General features: G+C 48.5%; 1 protein-coding gene across 2 annotated transcripts in view; it reads left to right on the top strand.

The window, feature by feature from the left end:
* The window catches only part of PINX1 (PIN2 (TERF1) interacting telomerase inhibitor 1), a 1,062,731-nt gene that overhangs the window by 488,468 nt on the left and 548,096 nt on the right, over positions 1 to 26,167 (top strand). The gene's annotated exons all lie outside the window — the stretch shown is intronic.

Below are 26,167 nucleotides of genomic sequence, written 5' to 3'. Positions count from 1 at the left end.
ATTTGCCATCAATCGTATATGCAGAAATGAATATTCTTAAACAGAGAGATGTTGGGATGCATGTGACAAAGCATCAGTAATTAAATGGATATTTCAGGTTGGTTATGAAGTGTATGCAAGTAATGATTTTTGGGACTTTTTCTGTGTTTTGGTTATTTACCCTATTGTGGATCTGTCTGAAAGAGAACATTAACTGAAGCAGGAGCATCCAGAAAATGGGGTGCTGTATGCAGATGTCTGATGCGTAGATTCCGGTGAGACAGGATTGCAGATCCATGGAGGAGTTCGGGAGCATAAAGTTGGAACATTGGAGCATAAAATTAGTTTAAAACTTGTGAAGGCATCAAGTAGACACGGACAGCAGATTAATAATTGGTCCTTAAAAGCTTTATTAGCTTAAAAGGCATGATGGAGTAAGGCCTAACTTGCCCAATGCTAAGGTGGGATTTCCCTACCTAAAGAAAACTAAGGATAGTATGTGCCAGGAAGTCCAAATCAAATGTCCGTCTGTGTCCAAAACATATACTTGCACTCACAACTAACTGAATACAAGGTGTAGGGATGTCGGCATCGAAATGAATAGTGTTCAAAATAAAGTTCCAAGCTTCTTACAGCTCGTGTCTGGTAATCAGCTTCACCTTCAAAACAGTTCACAAGGTCTCAGGGTTCCTTCCCAAAGAGTTAAAATCTTCCAGCTTTTCAAAACAACACAATTCCTTGGCACACTTCCCAGCTTTTTGATATCAGTATTTTTCACCAGTTCACATAGGCAACTCTGCTTCTTGACTTAGAAATCACATACAAAGTTCTTACAAAACACAATCTTCTTTATATATACTTTCATTGGCTTTTCCATACAAGGGGGCACTCGAGGTCACGCACAGATTCTCCTTGACTGCTTCCATCAGCAATTGCCCACTGCTTCCATTTGACAGTGATGTTTAGTTGATTCCCCAGTGTCACTCTTCTGACACTGTACTGGGGCTTGGTTGGCCACCTTGCACTTTGTTGCACACTTCTGTATTCATCTGGCTCTTGCCAATACAGGTTTCCTCTTAGCCTGCAGTTCCTTGAATCCTTTTAGCTTTGGGCCAATGCTTTGTTTCTTATATCATACCTTTCTTGGTATTTTCTTGACTTTGCCAATACTTGTGTCTCAGACAATACATTCTGTGGTATCTGCTACATGCACACACCTTTCATTCACTCCATTCATAACTGTTCAAAACTTGCCTTTACTCTGTGCGACATTCAAAAGTGCTTATGGCTTTTAGTTTGTTCGGTATTCAAATGGAGCTCCCCAGTATGAGTGGTTCCCTTGTTTCCACTCACCGGTTACACACGGCAGCTCCCTTCTGTTGATTATCCTTAGCAACGAGACTCGTAAAGCATTTCGTTCTGCTTTCCGGCCACTCTAGTTTTCGCTTTTCCTTTGCGGTAGCTACAGAGAGCACTGCTCGCGCTCCTGGTTTCCCGCGGTGGCTTGGGCTCTTGAGCGTACCACAGCTCTGGCTGCGTGTGCCAAGGAGGAGGATAGCAAGACTTCCAGACCCTCTTTCTTGCAGCCGACCTTGACCTCAGCGTCTCTTTCTAGACACGGCTCCTAGCTCCTGTGTCTCCAGCTCCCTTCTCTCCAGCCCGTTCCTCCTTTCTTGTGTACGGCAAGGATTTTTATATCCTTTAGAAGTGTTCAGTGACCTCAGGTTTGGGTCATTAAGTCCAAATGCCTGACTATGGCAAAACCCATTAGGTGGACGTGCCTGGTTGTTCCACCTGTTTACCGCCTATAGCCCTCTTCTTCGTCTCAGTACCACAGTGGTGTTGGGAGGATGCCTGCATTAATAAAGAAAGCATGTATTACTCTGTGTTGTCTCCTCCTCATCTTGGTACCTGACTGATATGTGTTTGTCTTAACTAAATGAGGATGTCTTCCTAGTTGGTATCCTCCTCGTCCCAGTGTTGAGGTGGTGTTTCTGGGGGACAGTTTGGAGGGAAGAAAAGGGAAAGGGCTGACAGCCTGCAAAGGCTTGAGGGATCGAGGGTTCATTCTGAAAAGGGGGATACCATGTCTCACCTAAGGACGTCCTCGCTCTACTCCCCAAGTTCCCTACACCCAGCTCCACCCCCAGTGTCGGGTTCCTAAAGCGATGGCCTTTCCCTGGCACCTGAGAGGAGGATCCAGGGGGAAAAGAGGTTCCTCACTGACTACATAGCTTAAATGAAAGTTAATTGTCAGATTTATGTTAAATTACACATACTTACTACCCAGAGATCTAGTATTCTGGCAAAAATGACACAATATTTGGTTATGTGCTGATTCCAGGATTAGAACTCCGGTCCACTTGTTATAGTTTGGCTATTGGACTACGTCCTCCCCCTTTGTTTTTGTCTCCTCTGTTTAAGGCCATTGTGCTAGTTCATCGAATTAAGTGCTTGCTTTAGGCATATTTGTGCAACTTGCATTCTCAATATAAATCGCCATTTGGGTGGATTCAGCTCTTGAACACCAGGTCAGTCAATTTAGCGTTATTGAACTGAGTAGTCCACATGTCTGTTATTACAGTCTTAGAAGCAGACTAATCTGGAATTTAGGAATATATAAAACATTATATGATTTTATTATTGATGCCACTTTTAAGAGATTAAAAGTGGCAGTATGTTTATGGGGAAAACTTCTATTTGATGTGACTGACCTCCTTAAATAATCTGAGATTCAGATTTATTCTGTCTGAAATGGTGACAAGTACTAAAGCAGTGCTTCTATAATAAGGCCCTTCTTGTTTTCAGTCCAGAACCACACAGAGAACATACTTGGCTGTCTTAATTATACCCCCATCTGAAGGAAGATGGATTGCAGAGGCTTGTGGTGGATCTGTGCAAACAATACAAATATTCTGTATGGGTGCATAGTCTGTCATTTTAGAAATGTCATTAATTAGGCAATAATTCCTTGCTTGGCAGGCCATACTTGGTGGTAATGGTCCGTCGACTGAGTCAACAATGGTGGCAGGCTGTATTGCCTAATATGCCTCACCAGGATGACATTAAGGCATTATTGCCATTTGAACGCAGAGGTAACATCCCGGTCGGTAGGGGTCCTTTACTTTGAGGAGGAAAATAGAGAGCCTGTAACTCATTTATTCCCTCAACAAAATAGAGGTAGTATGGCTGCCATGGAAAGGGTTATGGGTAATCCACTGTGGGAGTGTCAAAGCAACCAAAAGGCTATTTGGAACTCATGCTTGAAATTGTTAGGTGACGCCCCCAATCAGAGCACCCTGGTTGGCTGCTAACATTTGGTTATATACCAGCTTTTCTTTATTTTGGAAATAATTTCCATAAAATATCACACAGTACAAGACAATATGTACGGTACAACCCCTCCAGCTAACCCAGAATAGGGCTGCAAGACTTACCTTTGGCCTCAAGCCCAGGGACTGCATCTCTTCAGTCCTTAAAACTCTCCACTGGCTCTTGGTGGCTGCAAGGATCCAATTTAAATCCCTCTGCTTCATCCACAAGGCTGTCTGGTGCTGGGGACTGCCCTATCTACAACTTGCTCTCACTAAATACTCTCCCTCCAGATCTTTAAATTCATCCGGCACCAACTCTGTGTGTTTGAGTTGGTGCCGGAGTCACTAAACAGCGAGCTGGTGACTAATCTCTTCCCTCAGCAGGCTCCTTCCTATGGAACAGCATCCCTCTTCCCCTTAGTCTTGAACCGGATCTCCTCGAATTCTGGAAACTCCTCTAGACTTTCCTTTTCTCCTCCTTCCTTCCCTCCCTCCCTCGCTCGTCTGTTAAATCTCAGTTACTTAGAGGTGGTGACCAGGGCCCTGTGTCCTCCCACACCCAATCGCCAACAGCCTCCATCCGTTCCAGCACTTTACCATGGCACCCACAGGCCTATGCCACCACAGGCCTGCACTTACTTATTTATTGGCAGCTGACCACTTCATTTAGGCTCTTAAAACTGCTCACTCCCTAGCACTTCCTTTTTTACACCTAGCACTTACTCCCCACTGCCTCATCCTTTCTCTCTTTGCACTTGCACATTCTGAATGCTCACAAGGCCTAGTAGGTCCGCCCTATCTTTGATTGTTGTATTTGTTCTTTATTCCCATGTCCCTTCCCTGATACTCTCTGGGCGCTTTGAAACACAATTTACTTGATGTATAAGCGCCTTACAAATGCACAATAAAATCAAATATATTCTCAAAACAGTGTACATAATAGAGATTTTAAATTGCCAACTCAATACATTAAACACAAAATAAACCATTCCAGTAGTCCTATATCGTGAGATGGTCAATAACAATTTTAAAAAGTCTCAATAAGATACAGAAATGACTACAGATGTCATACAAATAATTTTTCATAAAATAAGAATAAGATTAATAACAACCACCTCTATTCTTAATAACTGTGGCACAGAATAGAATTGTGCTTATACAAAACCAGCGTAATGGTAGTGCAAGAAATGTCTTCTTGCTAATGTTTATTGAAAGCACTTCCATAAAAAACAGCTATCTTACGGAGTGTCTGCCCACAGCAAATACATCATTGCAGGTCGGCACTTTGTAAACTGTGTTTCGCTTAATATTGGGACTAGCGTCATGGCACTTATATCTCCTTGCACTGTACAAAACAATACAGAATGCAGAAGATTGTCCACGACCCACTATCAAAAAAGACAGTACGTGCTTACGCCATTACCTAACCAGCATGGCAAAACTGATTTTTGGAGAAGACAATTGAATCTTGCCATGGTAATGAGTATGTGTCGGATTATTCGCCCATAGCAAATAATATTTAATTGAATCCGACGCAATAATGACAAGACTTCTATTTGTACCCTTCTGGATTTCATGAAGTTCATGATCATCCTGAAATTTTGACAACTGTGTTATTGGGTGAGCAGCCACAGAAGAGGACAACATGTTGGGCTCGGTCAGATGGGGCTCCATATTAAGCTTTATTAGCTGTTTTTTTTAACATAAACAAACCAAAGTATTTAGTTATATGATTTAGAGTGTGACCAAGTTGGCTGTAATGAGCTTTTGATGTGGTGCCGAAGCCACCTGAATGACTTACTCGACTCATTCCTAGGTCTGGGAGACAGCTATAGGAACCAATCTACTATCGGTGTGGAATCCGTGCATCTGCCAAGCGAATTGGAGATCGATATTGCCCTGCACCCACCCGGCCACTCTTGAGACTGTGCACACCATGGCACCAGTTCTACATTCTGCAAAGTTTACAGAGCCCAAAAGCTTCATGTGAAGTATAGGCGTTATTGATGCATGGAAGACGGAAAGCAGATAACTGAAACTGAGATGGACCGAGCAGGACTGACATCCTGATGGGATATGCAAGGTGATAGTGGGCAGCTGGTGGATGCAGGGGAGAATAGTCTAGTGCCGTTTTATGAAGACGGGCAATGGAGGATCCCTCTAGAATGTCACAGATGGAGGTCAGCCTAGTGGGGAGGAGGCATAGTACAGTCTAAATAAATATCCGTAATCGTTTAGATTAAGTGGAACAATGGATTCGGGAAGTGGGCTTCAACTGAATCTCAGAAAAACAGGGGTAATCCTCTTTGGCCCTAAACCAGACTCCGGAAATCTAGAGTGTCTTGCCCATCCCCTCAGTATATTTGGTTTTCCATCAATCTTTCTTAGGGTTTGTGCCATCGCTTATAAAATGAGTTGATTGGTGTAGGTAGACTGCAGTCTTTTGCTAGAAGTGCACTCAGGCTCTGGGGCAAGGCAAACCGCACAAGGAGGCAGCTATTCCAGGACGGCATTTCAAAAGGAGGAGAAAGGCAGTGAGAACCGAAGGGATGACAAGGAGGGAAGTGCCCTTGCCCTTTTCAGCGCAGACCCGCAAAGCCTCCGTGAGAGGTATCATAAGGCAGGGAACAATAGCCAATGTGTGGTGTAACAGATGTCAACGGTGCACGAGGCCCTCCTGCACTGATAACCAAGGCAGGGAGAGACACTTGCTACCTTGGTACCGTCCTTGACTCCAGAGACAAGTAAATGCCAAGCAGTTCATCACAGCTGGTGAGTCGGAGGGCAAACCGATAGTAAACAGTGTTGAACGAAGGTTGCAAATGGCAACAAAATGTGTATTGAAGAACAGAGACATTGTGTGTTACAGAACTTTTAAAAGCCAAGGAAGAGAACAATTGCAGAGGTGTCCGGTGCCGCGTGGGCGCTCATTTGAAAGACTCTGGTTGGTCCCCTTTGCTTGTTAAAAGTACAGATACCAAGAGGCCCTAGGAGAGCCTGACGTAAGAGGTCAACGTGGTCATGCAAGGGTCGAGGAACACCCCTTGTACAATCAAGTCTTTGACCCGTAACTGAAAGGAATTGTTTGTGGAAAGCAAAGTGAACTGTGTAGCTGGCAAATGTGAAGCCCGCTGAGAGGAATGCCTGCAAAGCGGGTTGAAGCGCGATAACCCTGTAAACATTGCCGTGACAAGAGTGAACCCGGCTGAGTGATGTCCAAAGTGAAAGGATGTTTAAAAAGACATTGAGACTTGTGAATACAACAGGTGAAAATATTGTGAGTTAAAGGCAGTAGTGAACCCGACCGAGGGAGGCTAATATTCGCGAAGTGTCTGAGCCCGGATGAGGGGCCTCCAGGAGTAATCAGCCAACGTAAAGCAATATGGAAAATAACTTTTGTTTTGTTATTTATGACACAACAGACACTCGGAGGCAAGAGACTTTGTAGAAAAGAGACTTGACCACCGAAGGTCCTGCTATCGCTGAAAGGAACTGTTACCTCGTGCTGGAGAAACCCTTGTGTTTATGAAATCTGAGGCCGCAGGGTGATTACGAGCAGTGACGGACAGTGAAATCCAGACGAGAAGGGTTATACTTATTAGTGACCAGGGGTGGTGCAATGTAGGTGTAATAAATGTAAAACTCACCATCTAATGGCTTCTTTTCTTTTATGCAAATTTATGAAATGCTGTCCAAGTTACACATACAAGGAATGTGCCATTGCCAGTTCAAAAGTGTGTCAGGCTTAGTACGCAGTCCTATATCTAAGTGCACCGAATCTTGGCAGTTAAACTCATTTTAGTGAAGGAAATGAAAACGATGTACACATGAGAATGCCATGTTATCACATTTGGGAATTTTAAAGTGGTCTTGCAGAGAGTCCCTCTGCCAATAAAGTTGGCCTTGCTGCATGTGGCTCTGCAAGAAAAGTGAGTCAGGTGGACTAAGTGCGTTTTCCTTAGTGGAATGGTGGAAAAGGCAGTTGCGAAACCTGTGGTGTTGATGCGTGTAAGTCAGAAGCACCCTTTACTTGTATGGCTGTAGGAGTTCTGTGTGTTTGGGACGGGTGCAGTTGATGCTGGGATGTGCTATCTGTAGGGAGGCCCCAAGGTTGAGAAATCTGCAGTGTGCGGAGTCTGGGCACAGACAGCAACAAGAGATGGTTGGAGTCTGTGTCTGGTATTCTAGACATTGTAGGCCGTCTGATGGGGGATAAGAGTAGTGTATGGTGGAACATTTTAGAAGCAATATGGCTAGTGAGAGGAAACCTAGTGTAAAAGAGGATGGGGGGGGGGGGAGTCTGAGCCAAATATGTCCTCCCATACTGGAGTAGAGTCCTTCCTAGGGTTCATTGATTGTAGTCTGGTTTGGGGTTTGGCAAAAAAGGAGAGGGCGTTCCAGGAAAAAGATGTGCAAGTTGTGATTCCTATGTGGGAAGTGTAGGAGAACAGTCTTCCTTGGAATGCATTTTCATTGGTTGTTTTAGTGGAGTGTGACAGGGCCCTGTCTCTGTCAAGAGGGAATGGGAGACCCCTCTCAACCTGGGGCAGGACGCCTTCCACAAGATTCCCCATAGGCAGTACTGCCCCAGACACTGAGGATGTGCAAGGCGAGGCACTCCACGTGTGTCTTGTCCTCATGTAGGCAGTACAGACAAAAGGAGTGTTTGTCCTCCTTAAGACATTCTGAAGCTGGCATCCAGGGCAGACCCTGAACAGCTTTCCGGGCGTCGAGCTTCCCTTCTCCTGGGCCATGTCCGAGATGGGCCTGAGAAACTTCTGGAGTCCTTCAAAAGCGTGACTCGACGAAATCTTCACCCTTGAGGGGCGTAGACGAATCCGACACGGGTCCCCGATGATCGGATGAAGAAACATGGAGCTTGAGGCTCTTTTGACCGAAAAATCGAAGTTTTTGAGAAAAAAACGTGAACAAATAGCACTAACGCTCGAGAGCAATAGCACGAGGATCCCAACACTTGAACGTGCGGTAAAAATCTGAAGATGGCTGCCAGAGGCGGGGCTTAGGTAGAGGGCAGTCATTGGCTGTGGTCAGTATGACGCAGAGATCAGTGATTGGTTACTACTACGAAAGACAGATCAGAAACGAAACTGATACTGGTTTTTTCTTTACCGAGGATTCCCAGCCTGACGACGGGGAATATTCATGAGCATGTGAATCCATGCCAGACCCATTGCTGGAGAACAACAGTTACAGGTAAGTAACTTGTTCCTTACCCAGCGTAATCTTGACTTGGACCCCTTGCTCACTGTGCTTTGAAAGGCACAGCTTCACCCCACTGATGAGGCCCAATAGAGCTGAAAAACATGTCTGCGGTTGCAGTTGGTACTCTTGTTCAGAGACAAACTGCCTAGAATTTCAGTGCAGGCCTGCCCAGCTAGGTGAGACCAGATTTATATGTAAAGGAATATGTCTCCCTGTGAAAGGTACAGTGAGCTAAAACATATTTGTAGACCCTACCAATAGAACAGGTTATTTGGCCATATTCGTTCTCTGTAAAGATGCTTCCAGACCTTTTTTAAGATTGATGAGGGTGACTGAGAGTGAAAGGAAGTGATTGTGGAGTGGTCTGTAGTGCAATGAGAGGGGAGTGTGGGAAGGATAGTGTAGTGCAGTGGGAAGAGTGCAGAAGAGGATCATGGTAGTGGAGTAAGAGTGTTCTAGAGGTTTGTGGGGAGCAGAGTGTAGTAGGGAGTAGTGGAGAAGGTGGTAGAGAGTACGATCGGAGGGTGGAGGTAGACCGAGAGGAGCATCGGAGGGACAGGAGTGTGAGGGAGTGGAGAGAAATGGTGTGTGGAAAAGGAGAGGAAGAGTGAGAAAAACTCAGGGAGAGGAGAAAGAAAAGGGCAAGGGGAGCCAGGTAATTGAAAGGCAATTAACCCAATTGAAAAGCTATTGTAATTCTTGTGGAACCACTGGTTAGGGATCACCTAGGAATTCCCAGAAGGAGACCGAGAGAGAAGGTCCCGACCAGCCAGATTGCATATTTGACATAGGAGTTACCAATCGCTAGTAACACTCCAGGGGGTTAGGAATGCCTGGACTTGGGAGGGTTCTGCCCTGTGGAAACCAAACCGAAAAGGACAGCCCTTAGCGACCCCCTTTGAGGAATCTTCAATAAAAAACCTTCTATGAGGGTTTTTTTTTTGGCCTTCTGTGAAAGGTATGTGGGTTGAGGTTCCCTATGGAGGTGGTACAGTATGTAGAAACGCTTTGTAGAAACGCTTTGATTGGAAGTTTATCATTAACCAGTGAGCAGGAGCTACCAATGGGCAACGAGGAGCAAGTACATATAGCGTTCCGCAAGTGTAACTTCTCATAGGATGCAAACTTGTCAATTATTTAGGAGCCCTTTATGCTTTCAATGACTTATAGATGTGTTCTAATGCTAATTTGTAAATCCTCTCGAAGGCACAAAGTTAATGTCACATAATTCTGTTTGTTGAGCAACAGCTGGCTTGTGGAGCCAAATATAGCTCCTGATAGCTGTTGGGGTCAAGCTAACCAAGCTCTTGTAGGCTACAACCAGGAGCTAACTAGCTCCCAGTTCCTGTCAAACTCGAACCCTGGATCCACATCTTGAGCAGTTTCCTGAAAGTCAGGTGGTCCTCTTCCATGTGGAGTTTTTTAGAAAGCCAGTAGAGTTTAGCAGCCAGTAGGTAATCTGAGGATCCACCCTGCGTGTTCCTACTGAAGCTAGGAACTAGTAGAAGAGCTGCATTATTTGTATAGTGGAGTCCTGGATGGGATGCAGTGTCCTTGTGAAGGAGTTGATCCTTGCCATAGAGAGCACAGCGCGGAATAAAGAGGGTTTTGAAATATGTTATTTTCTTGAAGGATACTGCACAGTTTTGGGGTGATGTGTTTGAACCTTTTCATCCTGAAGTGTGTGTAGAATAGTTTCGGCATTATGGACTTCAAAGAGGTATTCCTGGAATCCGTGAAAATGCTGCTCGCATAGTCCAGTAACATGACTGCCATAGGACAGATAAGCCATGAGTGTGGAACTGGAAGAAACCGCTACTGACAGTGGCTTTCACCTGTTGTTCCAGCGTGAGGCTACTGTCTATTGTGGTTCTGAGGTTCCTTACAAATGGTACTGGCCATGGGCCCATTGTGTAAGGTCATTGGATGGAGGTGTTTAATTGAGTGACAATGAAAAACATGTGATCTGTTTTCGTCTACTTTAGCGGTTTATGGTCGTTCAAGTGTCCCTACCTGCAGGCAGGTTTATTGGTCTGAGTCTGTTGAAGGGTTGTTCCTGAATTTGTCTTGTAACCACAATTGTAGCAGGTGCGACCAGCCAGACTGATGAGGTCCAGGAGGGGCATCATAAAAATGTCAAACAGAAGAGGCAATATGGTGAATCCTTGGGGTACTCTGCAGAACAGAAGGGCGTGCCTGGGATCTGGTTCTCCTGGTGTGGAAAGCGGTGATCCAACGTTACGGCAGTTTCTTTTATTCCAATGTCTTCTACTCTCCTTCGAAGAATCTTTTGGCTCAGTGTCAAAAGCTGCAGAGATGTATGGTAGGTTGAGTACACTCTCTGAATTCTCGTGCATGATGTTTAGCGTGTCCCAGCTTGAGCATGTGGCTGATTCTGCCCTCCCTCCCCCTCCTAGGCATACAACTGTACTTGGCCTCATCATGATCCCAGAGCTGATGCTATATGAATTTTGTTTCCATTTTTTTTTCAATTAAGAGTTTTTAAGATGGGGTGTTAACTTGCCGGGTAATTTGGGTCAGCTGTGGGGATTTTGAGTGGCCTGTGTGGCGAGTCAGAAATAGGACAAAGACTCTGAGGACATGGTGTATGATATTTTTATTAAAGTAAAACCGTCAGGTCTAACTTTCCCTATTGCTTTGGGTGGTCCCTACCTTTCTCCAGCATGGGTTCTGGCATGGATTCACATGCTCATGAATATTCCCCGCAGTCAGGCTGGGAATCCTTGGTAAAAGAAAAAATCAGTTTCAGTTTTGTTTCTGAACTGTCCTTCTCCTAATAACCAATCACTGGTCTCTGGATCATACTGCCCCAGCCAATGACTGCCCTCTACCTAACCCCCACCTCAGGCAGCCATCTTCAGATTTTTACAGCACGTTCAAGTATTGGGAGTCCTCGTGCTTGGCTCTCGAGCTTTTACTGCTTGTTGCATTTTTCAAAAGTTTACTCTTATTTTTACCGTCAAATTGAGCCTCAAGCTCCACCGATTCATTTTACGGTTCACAGGGACCCGTTTTGGAAATCTGTACGCCCCTCAAGGACGATTTCTTTCCTTGAATTTCACTTCTTGGAGGATTCCAGAAGATCTTGGAGGCCTACACCTCATGGTCATGGCCGAAGACAAAGGAGACTCAACGCCTCTGTTTAGGATCGGCCCAGGATGTGGACTACAGAATGTCTTCGAGGATGGGCACTCCCGGTGCCTCTACTGCCTGCACGCGGATACATTATACGTCGAGGAGGCATGTGCGTTCTGCAAGGACATGTCCTCCCGGACCATGAAGGACCGTCACAAGCAACTCACTGACTGGCTGGAATTGAAGAGCCTGGCGGCAGGTGAGCCCCGGCAACATACCTCTCCCAAAAGGAAATTCAAGCAGTTTTCTAAGACCTTTAAGGGCGCACCGGCGATGGGGGCCCAACATAAGGCAAAACACTGCAAGTCCGCGGGCACCGGGAGCGCCGTTGGTACGGGCTCCTCGGCTGCCAGGCTGGGTGCAGCATCGCCTACGCGGTCAACCAAGAGCCAACGCTCCGGCTCGATGAAGAGGAAGTCTGACAACCCGGGTAAGCTTCTGGAGAAGGCCCGGTCAGTTCCGACAGAGAAAGCCAAGGGGGAATGAGGCGGTGGCCCTCCCCCCACTGTGAAGGCCTCAGACGTGCCTAAGATTGTGAAGGCCCAGATTCACCAGGCTAAGGCCTCGATTGAGGGTGTGGCAGTGTCCCTGGCGAAGACCGCAGAGGTGGCCCCAGTGTAGACGGCCCCCAAGCCAAGTGTTTCCCTGCCCAACCGGAGGGAATCGTCTTTCACGCCCATCAATAAGACCCCCGTGAAGCCCCCGAGTGAGAAGGGGGGGGGCACAATAGTCCTACCGGACTCAGATATCTCCTCAGAGGATGAGCTTTCAGGCCTCAAGTCAGTTCTTAACGAGCAGTTCGCCGAGGTCAGAGCCTACGGGAAGGACCCCAATGAGGCGGACGTCGAAAGCGACGGGGGAGAAGGTGAGGAACGGCAGATCGTCGAGGAGCCGGAGGACACTACACCGCTGCCGACACTCCCGTCGCAGCCGCTGCCACCACCGATGGACAGGTCGGAGAACATCTTGCTAGACTTGCACACCCTCTGCACAGAAATAAGGACAAGGATGCCTTTGCCTCTGGCGGATGATCCAGCAGCGCCTGGACCGGCGGGGAGCCCTCCATCCAAGCAAAGGCGGGTCCATCCACCCCCACCCTTCCATTCTTCACCACCATCCCCTCCTCCGAGGGACGAGACGGAGACAGAGACGGCGGCCACGACGACGGAACTGATCTCCTGTCGCCCTCACCCAGGCTTCCCCCTGCCCCCCCTGACGAAATTGGCTCCTTTCATGCCATGATCTCTAGGGCCCCAGAACTTTTTCAGGTATGCCTCGAAGAGCAGAAGGAGGAGGGATTCCTTTATCAGCGGTGAGAGGCCAAAAGGAAGACCGTGCTCTCGGTCCCGCTGTTGGACGACATCTGGGACGAGGGGCTGGCCCTCCTGTAGAACCCAGCCTCGGCCCCCGGTGAAGAGAGGCCGGTACGAGAAGTAGTACTGGGTACCAGACGCGGCACCAATGTGCCTCAGGGCGCAGCCGTCTCCGGACTCCGTCGTCTCCGCGGCTGCCAAGAAGAAATCCGCTGGGGCGTCGACTTCCACTTCCGTGCCGGATGGCGAGGGGAAGAAGCTGGATACCATGGGACGTTGGGTCATTTCGTCGGCGTCAACGACCATTAAGGCGGCCAATGCTCTTGCTATCGTGGCTCGCTACGATAGGGAGCTGTGGTTTAAAATCGCCCCCTTCCTGGACTTCCTCCCAGATGACAAGAGGGCAGCGGCCCTTGAAATCTTACAGGAAGGCGAGGTGGCTTCGGGCTGCGCCATTATGGTGGCCACAGACAACGCAGACACCGGCTTCCACCAGATGGGCAACAGCGTTTGCCTTCACCGGCGCGGCTGGCTCAGGGTCACCGACTTTCAGACGACAGTTATGGACATGCCTTTCGACAGGAACAACTTGCTCGGCAAGGCAGTAGCCTAGTCACTGCAGGTCATCAAGGCAGACACAGACGGCCCATGCCTTGGGCACGCTCCATCAGCGACGGCCGTCCTTTCGGCCCTCCGGAGGCAAATCGCAAGGTGCTTCCAAAGGATTCAGCGGCAGCTCTTCCTCATACCGTCAGGCCACCCGCTCTTCATCGCAGGACGCCTACAGAGGCCGCAACAAGGTTGGCGGACAACGTCGTCGCCAAGGGGCCCAAGGCGGTAAGGCCTCGGCGAAGCAGGACTCAACCGGTCGTGACATCGGGCCCCTACCCGAGCACCCCAGTGGGAGGCCGACTGGCGAACTTCGGCCCATGGAAATCGATCTCCACCGACAGTTGGGTGCCCTGGCACACGGACACACTCTGGAGTTCCAAAGGAAGTGTCCACGTTTTCCACCCATGGCCAGGAAAGAGAACCACATTCCTGAGCTACTTCTGGAGGTACGAGCATTGCTAAAAAAGGGCACGATAGAGCTCGTCCCGAAGAGGCTCTGGGGCTCTGGAGTATACTTGCGGTACTTCCTCGTTCGAAAGAAGACCGGCGGCTGGCGGCCCATCCTAGATCTCCGCCGTCTCAACAAATACATAAAACCCCAGAAATTCCGGATGGTCACCCTCCAGCACGTGCTGGGACAACTGGAAGAAGGGGTACTGCTTGTCTTCGCTGGGCCTGGAGGATGCCTACTTCCGCATCTCCATTCACAAGGGGCACTGAATGTTTCTGCGCTTCGTGGTCCAAGGACGGCACTGCCAGTTCAGGGCCCTCCCCTTCGGTCTGAAGTTGGGCCCAAAGAGTCTTCACAAAGTGCCTGGCACCGGTGGTGGCGCGGCTGCACCTGCAGGGTATCCATGTCTACCCGTATCTGGACGATTGGCACATCTGAGCAAAGTCAAAGGAACTTGCCGTCGAACACACAGCGAGGACCGTTTGCCTGCTCATGGAACTGGGCTTCTCCATAAACTATGCACAGTCCGGCTTGGAGCCATTGCAGGACGCCCAGTTCCTGGGAGCCAGACTCAACACGGTGCGGCTAGCTGCGCCTTCAGAGGACAGGATAAATGCCATCCTGGGCAAGATACAACGGTTCTTGGTCATGAAGGTCGCTAGCTTGAGGTCCATCAAGTGCCTGTTCGGCATGTCGTTGTCATGTATCTACCTCGTTCGGCTGTGCAGACTGCTAATGCGGCCGCTGCAGGAGTTCCTCGACGCCCGTTGGATTCAGGTGAAGGGAAGCTCCGAGGACAGGATCGCCCTCACCAAGACATTCTGTCGGGCGATTTGATGGTGGGGGGGTCCGCGCGCATCTAGTGGCGGGCACAGACTTCTAGACCCTGGTGCATCAGGAGACAGTGACAACGGACGCCTTCCTGGATGGATGGGGCGCACACACCGGGAAATCTCCATGTAAGAGGCCTTTGGCTACCGGAGGAGAAGTCGTTGCACATCAATGTCCTGGAGCTCTGGGCTGTGTTTTGGGCCCTCAAGTCATTCCTTCGTCCCCCAAGGGCAAGGTGGTGCGGGTCGTCACCGACAACTCCACAACGATGTTCTACATTTGGAAGCAGGGGGGGCACCAGATCCCCTGCTATCTCTAAGGCAGCGCAGGACCTATGGCACTGGGCCGTCGTTCAAAGGATGTTCCTAGTACCCTTTTATCTGGCAGGAGTGAAGAACACAGTGGCCGACTCACTCAGCAGAGAGCTGCGCTCTAGCCACGAGTGGGAACTTCGGCAAGATCAGGTGGACCTACTGTTTCGACGATGTGGCAATCCCCAAGTCGATCTGTTTGCTACGGCGACGAACACCAAGTACCGGAGGTTCACCAGCAGGTTTCCTCAGCCGGGGACATGGGGGATGCGTTCTCATTCCCCTGGGACGGCCTGTTTCTTTATGCGTTCCCACCGTTGCTCCTACAACTCATCAGTCAACTTAGACAGTCCCGGTGCAGGAAGATCCTCGTCGCACAGGCGTGGCCGAGGCAGATATGGTACCCTGACCTTCTGGACTTGTCAGCGTCCCCGCCAGTCGGGCTTCCGGCAGACGCAGATCTTCTCGCCAGGGAAGAAGGCGCGATCCTGCACCACAGCCCATCGTCACTGAACCTGCAGGCCTTGCTCCTGCAGCGCTAGAGTTTGGTGGATACAAGATCCCGGCGGACTGCAAGGAGGTGCTTGCCAAGGCCAGGGCTTCTTCGACTCTTAAGTGCTACGGACATAAATGGAAGAGGTTTACCGTATGGTGCCGTGCACAGAAGATAAACCCTCTACGGATTACGGCTCCTCAAGTGTTTCTGTACTTGCTGTTGCTGGCTAAGGTGGGGCTGGCTCACGCTTCTATCAAAATCCATCTGGAGGCTATCTCCCACTACACCAGAACTCTGTGGCGATTGCCGCTGTGGTTGTATCTCCTGGTTAAGGATTTCATGAAAGGATTTTTCCTCTCCTTCCCGCCGGTGAAGGCTCCGGCCCGGCGGTGGAGCTCAATGTGGTACTGACTAGGCTCATGGGTCCCCCGTTCCAACCTCTGCATTTGGCACCTCTGAAATTCCTGTCGTGGAAGACGGCATTCCTGGTGGCCATCACCTCCGCACGAGTGGGAGAGATCCAGGCCCTCGCCTGTAAGCCTCCATACTTGACTTTCCACGCTACGAGGGTTGTGCTGAGTATGCACCCCTCCTTCATGCCCAAGGTGCCGTCGGACTTCCATCTCAACGAGCCCTTGGTGTTGCCCGTTTTCTTCCCGTCGCCGGCTGAGAGAACTTGGATGTGGCTAGAGCGCTGAAGTTCTACCTGGACCGCACAAAGAGTTTTGGGAAGCCGTCACAGCTGTTTGTGAACTTTGGCCCTGTGAACCAGGGGAAGGCCCTCGCCAAGGCCTCCATTTCCAGGTGGCTCTCCGGCTGCATCACACACTGTCACCGGTTGGCAAACCGACCATTGCCTGGCCGTCCGAGAGCCCATTAAACCAGATGGATCGCTGCAACTATGGAGTTCCTGTCTGGTGTGCCCCTGCTGGACATCTGCAGGGCTGCTACATGGAGGTCGACGCACACCTTCACGAGATTCTACTGCGTCGACCGGGATTTCAGGGAGGAGGCCAGAGTCGGCCAAGCAGTGCTGCAAAACCTGTTTGCTTGAAGGTGAGCCTGGTGAGGAGGTAAGAGATGCTTAATGTTGAGCCTTGCCACCTTCCGTGGTTGTGCATGTGTGTACTGCTGTGTATTCTTGTATTCATGAGCATGTGGATCCATGCCAGACGCCATGCTGGAGAAGGAACAAGTTACTTACCTGTAACTGTTGTTCTCCAGCGTGGGTTTGGCATGGATTCACATGCGAACCCTCCCGCCTACCTCTCTGCGGCTATTCTCTTGATCCTACTGCCACTTTACGTGCTACCAAATCTGAAGATGGCTGTCTGAGGAGGGGCTTAGGTAGAGGGCAGTCATTTGCTGGGGCCAGTATGACCCAGAGACCAGTGATTGGTTATTAGGAGAAAGACAGTTGAGAAACAAAACAAACTAATTTTTTCTTTTACCAAGGATTCCCAGCCTGACTGCGGGGAATATTCATGATCATGTGAATCCATGCCAGGCCCATGCTGGAGAACAACAGTTACAGGTAAGTAACTTGTTCCATGTTGCCAACTAGGGTGCTTGTTTGTCAGTCGTGAGCGTCCAAAGAAACAAGTCCACTGTCCAAAACTATCCTAGCTGACCCTACCACTATGAAAGCTAACTTAGGCCATGAGAATGACTGCCTTCTCCTAAGGGTACTTTTCATCCTATTTCAAACATAGAGTACCAGGCTGTATGTTTCTCTTAATATACAATATGTAAATGGTCTCTCCTGACTTCTTTTATCAGTTTCTTTAGTTCTTCAATTGGGCTATTGAGTTTTCTCTCCACTTTAGTACTCCCTTTTGGTGATCTCTTAGATATGTTCTTGGATGTTAATCTCAATGTATCATGGGAAGGTATTATCGCTCTGGTCAGCTTTCCCTCCTAAATGATTACAGTTCACTTGGTTTTGATCTACCCGACTTTTTTTGTGGCTCAATTGCCTTGTTCCTCTAAACTCTGGCTCGTATCGTTCTTTCTCTTTGGTATTGTATTCGTCTTGTGCAGAATATTGGGTTACTTTCCCCTAGGGTGGTATTATCCACTGGTCGTCTCTCTTTGTTCAGCTTGTCAGTACTTCTTTCGCTTAAGCCACAATATTTGCAGTTCATTTTCTTCCAGGTTATAACTCTATTTGATAGCCTCTATTGAGACAAGTTGCTTGTGCGGTACAATGATTACCTTGGGACCCCGCTTCTTCCCGTTCTCCTCGTTACCTTTGTTCTTGAAGGAGAATGCCTTCGGGAGCCCTCTTCCTCAGGGAACTTCGCTCTGATCATGGACCGCTGCTGCCACCTTTATTCTGGCGTCGCCCTTCTCACTCTCCTGCTTCTCTGTGGTGTACTGGTACTTCGCTGTGCAAGTGGACACCCTCTGTCCCCTTATTGTCGGTGGTATCAGTGATGGTTTGTGGACCCACTATCCACCACGGATTCTCCTTCTTGGTCTCGCCACCACCTTCTCCTAGGGTCCTACCATGTTGGATTCTCATGCTTCAGGTTTGCCGTAGTTCTGGCATCATATTCTTCTATATAGAGCAAGTTTGAACCTCTCTCTTTCTCTCTTTCTCTTTCTCTCTCCCTCTTTCTCTCTTTCTCTCTCCCTCCCTCTTTCTTTCTCCCTCTCTTTCATTCTCTCTCCCTCTCAAAATACGGGGAGTTCCTTCCCTCCCCTCCCCACTCAAGTGGTTATGCACCAAACTATGATTCTCCTTTTTTTTTTTTTTTTTTTTTTTTTTTTAAACCCCATCTCAGACACGAATTGTACCCCTTGGATCCCTCTCCCCTGAGCTAACAATGAGCCAGCAACCAGGCCGGTATTGGTATTTATTTTAATTAACAGTAATAGAAATTAGCACGTAAATATCGAAAACACCACTTTATCCATGGCACTACACAATTAACTTCTCTCAGCATAAATAAATCACAAAAGTGAGTTAAAAAAGAACACAATCGCAATTGTACATGTTCTGCAAATTTCACTTCACAAAATAATTACTGATCAATAATATAATTTCACCCAAACTTTTGGTTTAAAACAAACACCGGGTGATTTATCACTTTATCAGACCCCCGCCTCTCCTTGTTTTGGTCTATATTGGGAAGGCAGACAGAAAAATGTGAATGCTTTTGGTAATTTTGACATCTTTTGACCGGTTTTGGGGAAGCTGGATAAAAAGGTTGGACAGATTTAAGAACAAAGACATCCCTCTTCCTTAAAGATGTTGAGGTCAGATGGACAACAAGTATTACCCAATTAAGTTATAGGCTATGGTTTTCATTGCACACTGGGAAGTGAGCTTTAATTTCAAATTTTAACAAAATTCACACTGTAGTGGTCTGCCAAATGGGGAATTACATTAATATTTTTGGTTACATAGGCTAAGGATCTACAGTTTTGCCCTCCCCCCGCAATAAAGGGAAAGAATTCAAGGCAAGCAGAATCTATCACCCCCCCTGACCCCCACCTTTTGGTTTTCCAGGGCTTAGTTCTACTTAAATAGCAAGCCTCTGTTTAAGGTTCAGGAAAGCCAGCTGCATCCCTGGACACTCTGGAAAGATAGGGCAGGGGTCTGCTCGCTCCACTCTCAAAGATGGCCTCCCGCTCTCCACCACAGGACCCAGTCAGCTTTGAGGCCTTCCTAGAAATACAGCTCCACCCAGATGCACTCTCAGCAATCTCCTCTGGTGTCTCCTTACAGCTGTCAAATGGTAAGTTTCAGCAGCCTTCCTAATGGACTGTCTTTTCTCTCTGTCCTCCTGTCTTTCTCCTTTTCTGTCTGTCGGGTTTTTGTGTCTTCCTGTCCTAGTGCAGTCCCCCTTATATAGCAGCGATGGCACCACCAATTTTACAATCTTGGGGAAATACCCTGCAATAATTCCTGCCACTAGGATTGGACAGTCGCCCTTCTCTCGCTCTGTTCAAACCCAGCCTTCTAGTCCGGATTGGTTTAGGGGTCTGCAGCAACATAGGTCTATTCCCGTTTGTCATCATCCTTTGTTCTCCTTTCAACTTTTTGACAAAAAATAGTTATGTATCACAACTTCATAATTTTACTACTAAGTGCCATACTAAACCTATTTTCTGATTTAGCTAATCATGGCGAATTAGATAAGCCCACCACCAAATCCGTACGATGTAGCACGGCCATGTGGACATTTCTGCTGTTTCCATAAAAAGCACAACCGTTATCAACATGTAAGTTATTAAGCATATCCCTAGTTTCATTTTCCACCCGCCCACCAATTCTCACATTTGGAACATGAAACCTAGTTTAACTGGCCATTACAGTTCCCAGAGTGACTGGTAGATGCATTTTATATACCCAAAAGCACCTGGAAATTACATAGAGAATGGTACAAAAATGAAATCAATCCATATTATGGTTGATGATAAAAAGGCCTAAATTATACTAGTCATTTTAAATTAACTGTGAATCTTCCTGTGGGACAAATGGCAATTTCTGCTTCCGGCTATTGGTTTTCACTGGGTCAGCCTGTACCTTCATCAGTCTCCTTTGTGTTGGAAGCTTGCTCTTTGAAGTGGGTGCCCACATTTTCACACATATTAGTTGTGCTCCAGCCAAGGGTGACTTCCCTAGATGTCCCTGCTTTTAGAGCCAGCAGGTCTGGATAACACTGGGCTTTCAGCACCTTCAGCATGACATTTTATTGCAGGTGTTCATTAGATGGAGATGGAGATGTAACATCCAGGCTGGAAGTGGGTGATTTTCTTTGGGAAGTTTTTACCACAGCCTGACACCTGTTCTTCCTTGGGCTGACATTTTCCATAAAGACGAAGTGGCACTTAGTCACTGGAGTTTTGCAGGTGAAACCTAATATACATTGCTTTTGTGAACCCACACATATTTTGGTTTTCCTGACATTTTCTGTGAGCAGTGAGATTTTTTTTCCACTTTTTTTTTTTTTTTTTAACGTGTTTATTTTAAACAGGCAGGTTATGGCAATACAAAGCTTAATCACTTGCGACATGTCGCATACAGTAATCCTATTTGACGCTCCTCCCACCCCACCCCTCGGGCTCAAGTTCCTTCTTCACTTCCCTGTAGGGGGTCTCCATCCCGAATAGTTCTCCTGGCCAGTTGGGTCTTGAAAGACAGGGCTGGGAATCTTTGGTCAAACTCCAATCTTTGGTCAACCGGACCCCAGATGTTGCAAAAGCGATGCAAGGTGCCTGCCCCAGCAGCCGTCACCTTCTCGGCGATCAGGATGTCCCAGAACTTCATCCACCAGAAAGGCATGAGAGGGCCTTCCTTTGTTTTCCAGGTGCAGGCTGTCACGTTCCCACCCGCAAGTAGGCATTGTGACACTAGTTTGGCCTTGGGGCCAGATCTGGGGTAGATCCCGGAAACCGGTGCTCCAAGGAGGATAGGCTCGGGGGCCAAGGGCAGTCGCACCTGAGTGATGTCCGCTATCGTCGCCAGGCATTGTTTCCAAAAGGCTTGGGCCTTGGGGCAGGACCACCACATGTGGAAGAAGGAGCCTATTTGGCCGCACTGCCTCCAGCATTGGGGGTTGATCGTGGAGTTCATGTGGTGGAGTCTTAGGGGAGGGTAGTACCACCGGAGGAGGATCTTGTAGACGCACTCTCTATTTGTGATACATGATGAGGAGGTGTGAGCCCGGGACCAGATGTCGACCCACTGTTGGTCTTCAATCGGATGGCCCAAGTCAGCCTCCCATAGTTGCTGCATCGCGGTTGTGACGAGAGGATCGTTCGGTCCCAAACCGAGTTGTTTGAGGTTGACTGCACAGGAATTGTATAGTAAGCTCTCGATTACACGGGCTTAATTTCACCCGTGTTCGAACGCCGGTATGAGTTTCTTGCCGCATTTTCCCATCACGAATCGGTATTGATGCCGTTTTTTCGTGTTAAAAGGACACCCCGTGAATTTGATGCTACAACGTCCTACACTGGATGCCTAAATGATGTTTACTATAGTTTCCCTCCAGTCTCGTGTATGATCTAACTGGCGACACTCGGAAATTGTGCCATGAGTCATCTGTATGACTATTAACCAATCAGTAGGTGCGACAATTCTGTCCCTGAAGGAGTCATTGATGGCTTTGTCCTTCTCTTTGGTTTGATCACACTCGATCCAGGAGTTACTGATCTCTGACGCCAATAGTAAATTGCTCATAAGGCTCATCTTGAAGAAATGTCCTGTCCTGAAGATGGCCACTACATTTGTCTTCTGTATGGACACTTGAGAAACTGTCCCATCTGATTACTGGCCGAAACATGTCGACGTTTTATATCTCATCAAATGTCTAATTTTAGCCATTTTGTATAATTTGTGTATTAAGATTAGAAGGTATATTAAGTTGCCTCATCTTTTGGGTCTGTTCTCTTTTTGGCTTTTTGTTACCTGTAGCCTTGCCTTATTTTCCCTGACACAAAATAGTGCAACTTTATTTTGAGTGGGTTTTTATCTGTTGATGTATTAGTCCGTTGTTTTTTAATGTTTGACATCCCCAATTAAAATTACTCTCATGTATCCTTATGCGTGTGGCTGCCTACAGTTGCTGTGTGCACAGATTAATGCTGTTATGTAAATGTATTTCTGATGCTTGTTAATCTGCTTAGAATCACATGCTGTGCATAGGTCCGACATCCAGTGGTCACTGCGGAGTATTGCATTTTGTTTTTCGTAGTCGAAAAGGGACGTCGACAAGGCGTGTCTGAAATACTATCCCTATAGTGACGTGTGTTGTACCCACAATCCTTCACGCGTCGAGGTACAATCATCAGAAATGCTTTTACGGTAAGTAATGCATTGTCATATGTGTGACCATAAGTTTTCCAACCCATCTCTGAGGTTAGAGTAGTGAGGGGTAAGCAATTCTCCAGTGCCAGTTCCCTGACACGCCTATATTTTTTCTCGTTATTTACCCCAATTTTGAGAATTGCTCCCCCCGTTAACAAAAAATGTTGGGATTTGGCCTACTTTATTAGTACACGCCTCCCATAGGGCCATATACCGGGTCTTGGAGGTTAGGAAGTCCGTTTGGAGGCGCTTGGACAGAGTGGAGATTCTCCCATGAAGCGGAAGCTCCTTAAGGGTCAATTCGATGGCTGTGGGGGGACGAGTAGCCACCTGGCGAGTCTGAGGATGAGTGTACCAGTGGCGTAGCTGGGTATATGTGAACCTATCTCGTTCCGGATCCCAAAAAGTTCTTTGCATCGCTCAAAGGTGCAGGGTTGGCCCCCTTCAAAAAGGTGACCCAGGGTTTCTAGGCCTCCTGCAATCCAGGCCTTAAAATTCCGGGGAGACAGACCAGGAGAGAAGGTTGGGTTCATGAACACTGGGGAGAGGGGGCTGAGCCCCGTCGGGATCCTCTTCTGTTTCAGCGCCTTGTCCCACACCGAAATGGTGTGTTTGGTGGATGCCAGGTGATTCTGCCGCTGTCGCCGTTCCGGAGGGGGACATGTGGGAGAAAGCGTAGTGGGAGGGGCCGCTGCGCTTGTTCGAGGTCTACCCATCTAGGGCGGTTGGTAAGGACTTGCCATGATTGGATACAAGACAGGTGAGCCGCCATTTGGTATTTCTGCAAGTCGGGGACCCCGAGCCCACCCAATTTCGCGTTGCCCAGCATTGTGGATTTAAGGATCCTGGGTTTTTTCCCTCTCCAAATAAACTGCAGCATTTTCTTCTGTAAGCGTTGAAGAGCTGGCGCCGGGACCGGCACCGGGAGTGTGGAGCATGCATACAGAAACCTCGGCAGTAAGTTCATCTTACAAGCTGTAATACGGCCCATCAGCGATATCTCCTGTGTTGCCCAGCGTCTCAGATCTGCCTCCAAGTTCGTAAATAATGGGGGAAAATTAGCCCGATAAGTTTTGCTTGGACTGGCCGGGATCTGAACTCCCAAGTAACTAAGTTCTTAGGTCGACCAGTGTATTGGGCACAGCGGAACCAGAGCTTCTCGGGCTTCTTGGTTCAAGCCCACTTCCATGGCGACTGATTTCCGGTAGTTAACTGTGAAGCCTGTGACCCTGCCATAGCTCGTTATCTCAGCCAGGGCTTGAGGGATGGAGGGATGTCCGGGGTTTTGTGATAGTCAGGAGGACATCATCTGCATAGAGGGCCAGTTTGTGGTGCGCAGAGCCTGATTTGAAAGCCTTCGACTGCAGGGTTCAACCTGATCCGCTGGGCAAACGGTTCCATAATTAAAGCGAAGAGAATTGGCGACAGCGGGCATCCCTGTCGGATTCTGCAAGTTAGGTTGATGGGGGAGGAGAGGGTGCCGTTAACTCTAAGAAGGGTTTTTGGGGCTTTGTAATTTACCAGCGTCATGGTGCAGAACTACGGGCCAAACCCAAAAGCCTCCAGGGTAAGCCTCATGAAAGTCCAATCCACTTTGTCAAACGCCTTGGTCGCGTCCAGGGCCAGGAGCACCAACTCCTGGGAATCTCGGGAAGCGAGTTCCACCAGATCCAAGGCTCTGCGAATGTTGTCGGCCGTGGAGCGGTGTCTGAGGAAGCCACTCTGATCCGCACTGATTATCTCCGGCAAGAATCGAGACAGACAAGACGCCAGGATTATAGAGTAGATGCTGGCATCTATATTGAGCAGGGCAACGGGTCTATATGATGCAGGGTTCTTCGGATCGCCCCCCCCCCCCGGTTTAGGTAGTAAGACCGTAATTGACTCCTGCATGGACGGGGTTACAGTGCCCGTGGTCCTGAACGAGTTAAACAGCTGTACTAAAGGAGCTAATAGCTGGGGTTTAATAATCTTGTAGAACCTGGTTGTATAGCCATCAGGGCCAGGGGCTCGGGATTTGAGTTTTTATTGCCTCGCCTACTTCTTCGTCTGTGATCGGCGCCTCCAGAGAGTCACAGGCTGTTCTTTTTAGTTGGGGTAGTGTCGCACCCTGCAAATATTCCTTCTGTTCCTCCGTGTCCCGCGCTGGGGCGGTCATCACCTGAGCTAGGTGGGCCGCAGCGAGCCGCAATTTGTCCTGGTCAGCGTAATGGACCTTGCCACGTTGGTCCCGCAGGCCCACAATTGTATTGTTCCTCTTCGCTTTGGCAAGTTTGGCCACTAGTAGCTTATTTGCTTTGTTGTTTTTAGCATAATAAAACTGTTTTGCTTTTGCCATGTGGTGGGCAGTGTGTTCAGCATAGTGCCTCAATCTTTTTCTGTGCTATCCGGATGGCTTGTTGGGTTTTAGGGGTCCAGCCCTTCTCCTTATGGGTCCTTTCTGCATTTTTAAGATCTTCCTCAAAGCTCTGCCGAGTTTGATGCTTGTGTCTATGATAGGCCGCTTCTTGCGCAATCAGTTCACCCCGCACTACTGCCTTCATTGTGTCCCAAGTGTTGGCGGTAGAGGTGTCCTCACCAGGGTTTTCCTTAAAGAAGTTGGAGATCGTGGTTGCGATTGCGTCCCTGAGTGGCATCTCATTGAGAATCGGATCATTTAGGGTCCATCTGCGCTGTTGGGGGTTAGCTGGTTCCTGCACTCGGATCTCCAGGGTCACCGGAGCATGATCGGACAAGATTCTGGAGCCAATCGTCACATCATTTGTAAACGTAAAGATTTGTGGGGACACTAGGAGAAGATCTATCCTGGAGAAGGTCCGGTGGACATAGGAATAAAAGGAAAAGTCTCTTTCGGATGGATGGAGAACTGTCCATGAATCCACCACCCCCAAGGTTCTAAATAGTTGTAAGAGGGCCAGGGCTATGGCGAGGTCTCCAGTGCTGGGTGGGTGTGACTTGTCTTTCGAGGGGTCCGGGACCCCATTGAAGTCCCCTCCGATCACTATCTGGCCTTCCAAAAACGGGGAGAGGGTTGTACACAGGGATTCATAGAACGGTGCCTGGCCTGAGTTGGGTGCGCATACAGAGATTATAGAGTAGAGTTGTCCTAGTAATAGGCATTTCACCGCCATGTATCGCCCCTCCGGGCAGCTTATAGAGTCCAGAATCAGAGGATTCAGGCCCTTCCCGAATAGGATAGCTGTGCCACCTCTCTTGGAGTTCCCAGACGCAAAAAGTTGGTTCGGAAAGTCTTGGGAGCGCAGGCGGCTGTGGTCAGCCGGCAGCAGATGGGTTTCTTGTAGCATAGCCACAGCTGCACCGTCGTTCTGAAGCTTCTGTAGGATAGACTTGCGTTTGGCGGGTGAATTTAGTCCCTTGACATTCAGGGAGACGAACCTTAAAGTTCGATGTTCCGGGGCCAGGACCGGGGAGGTTGACGAGTCTTGGGGGAGAGGAGGAGATATAGAGGAATCAGCCATCATGTCGCAGAGTGTGTAGCCATTCCCCAACCTGCCTGTGGGTTTTTTTCTCGGGCCGCCAACGGGGGACCGAGTTTTAACTGAGGGTGGCTGACCTTTTGCGGATCTAATGCCTCCCTTGGCCAACGGGGCCATCGAACAGTGTGTAGCCAACATGGCTAACTTTATGAGCAATCGTAGTT

Source organism: Ambystoma mexicanum, chromosome 4p (assembly GCF_040938575.1).
Source record: "Ambystoma mexicanum isolate Mex_15411 chromosome 4p, UKY_AmexF1_1, whole genome shotgun sequence".
In the NCBI taxonomy this organism is placed as follows: domain Eukaryota; kingdom Metazoa; phylum Chordata; class Amphibia; order Caudata; family Ambystomatidae; genus Ambystoma; species Ambystoma mexicanum.
Note: the sequence above shows the minus strand (reverse complement) of the source record. Positions and strands in the feature narration are given on the sequence as shown.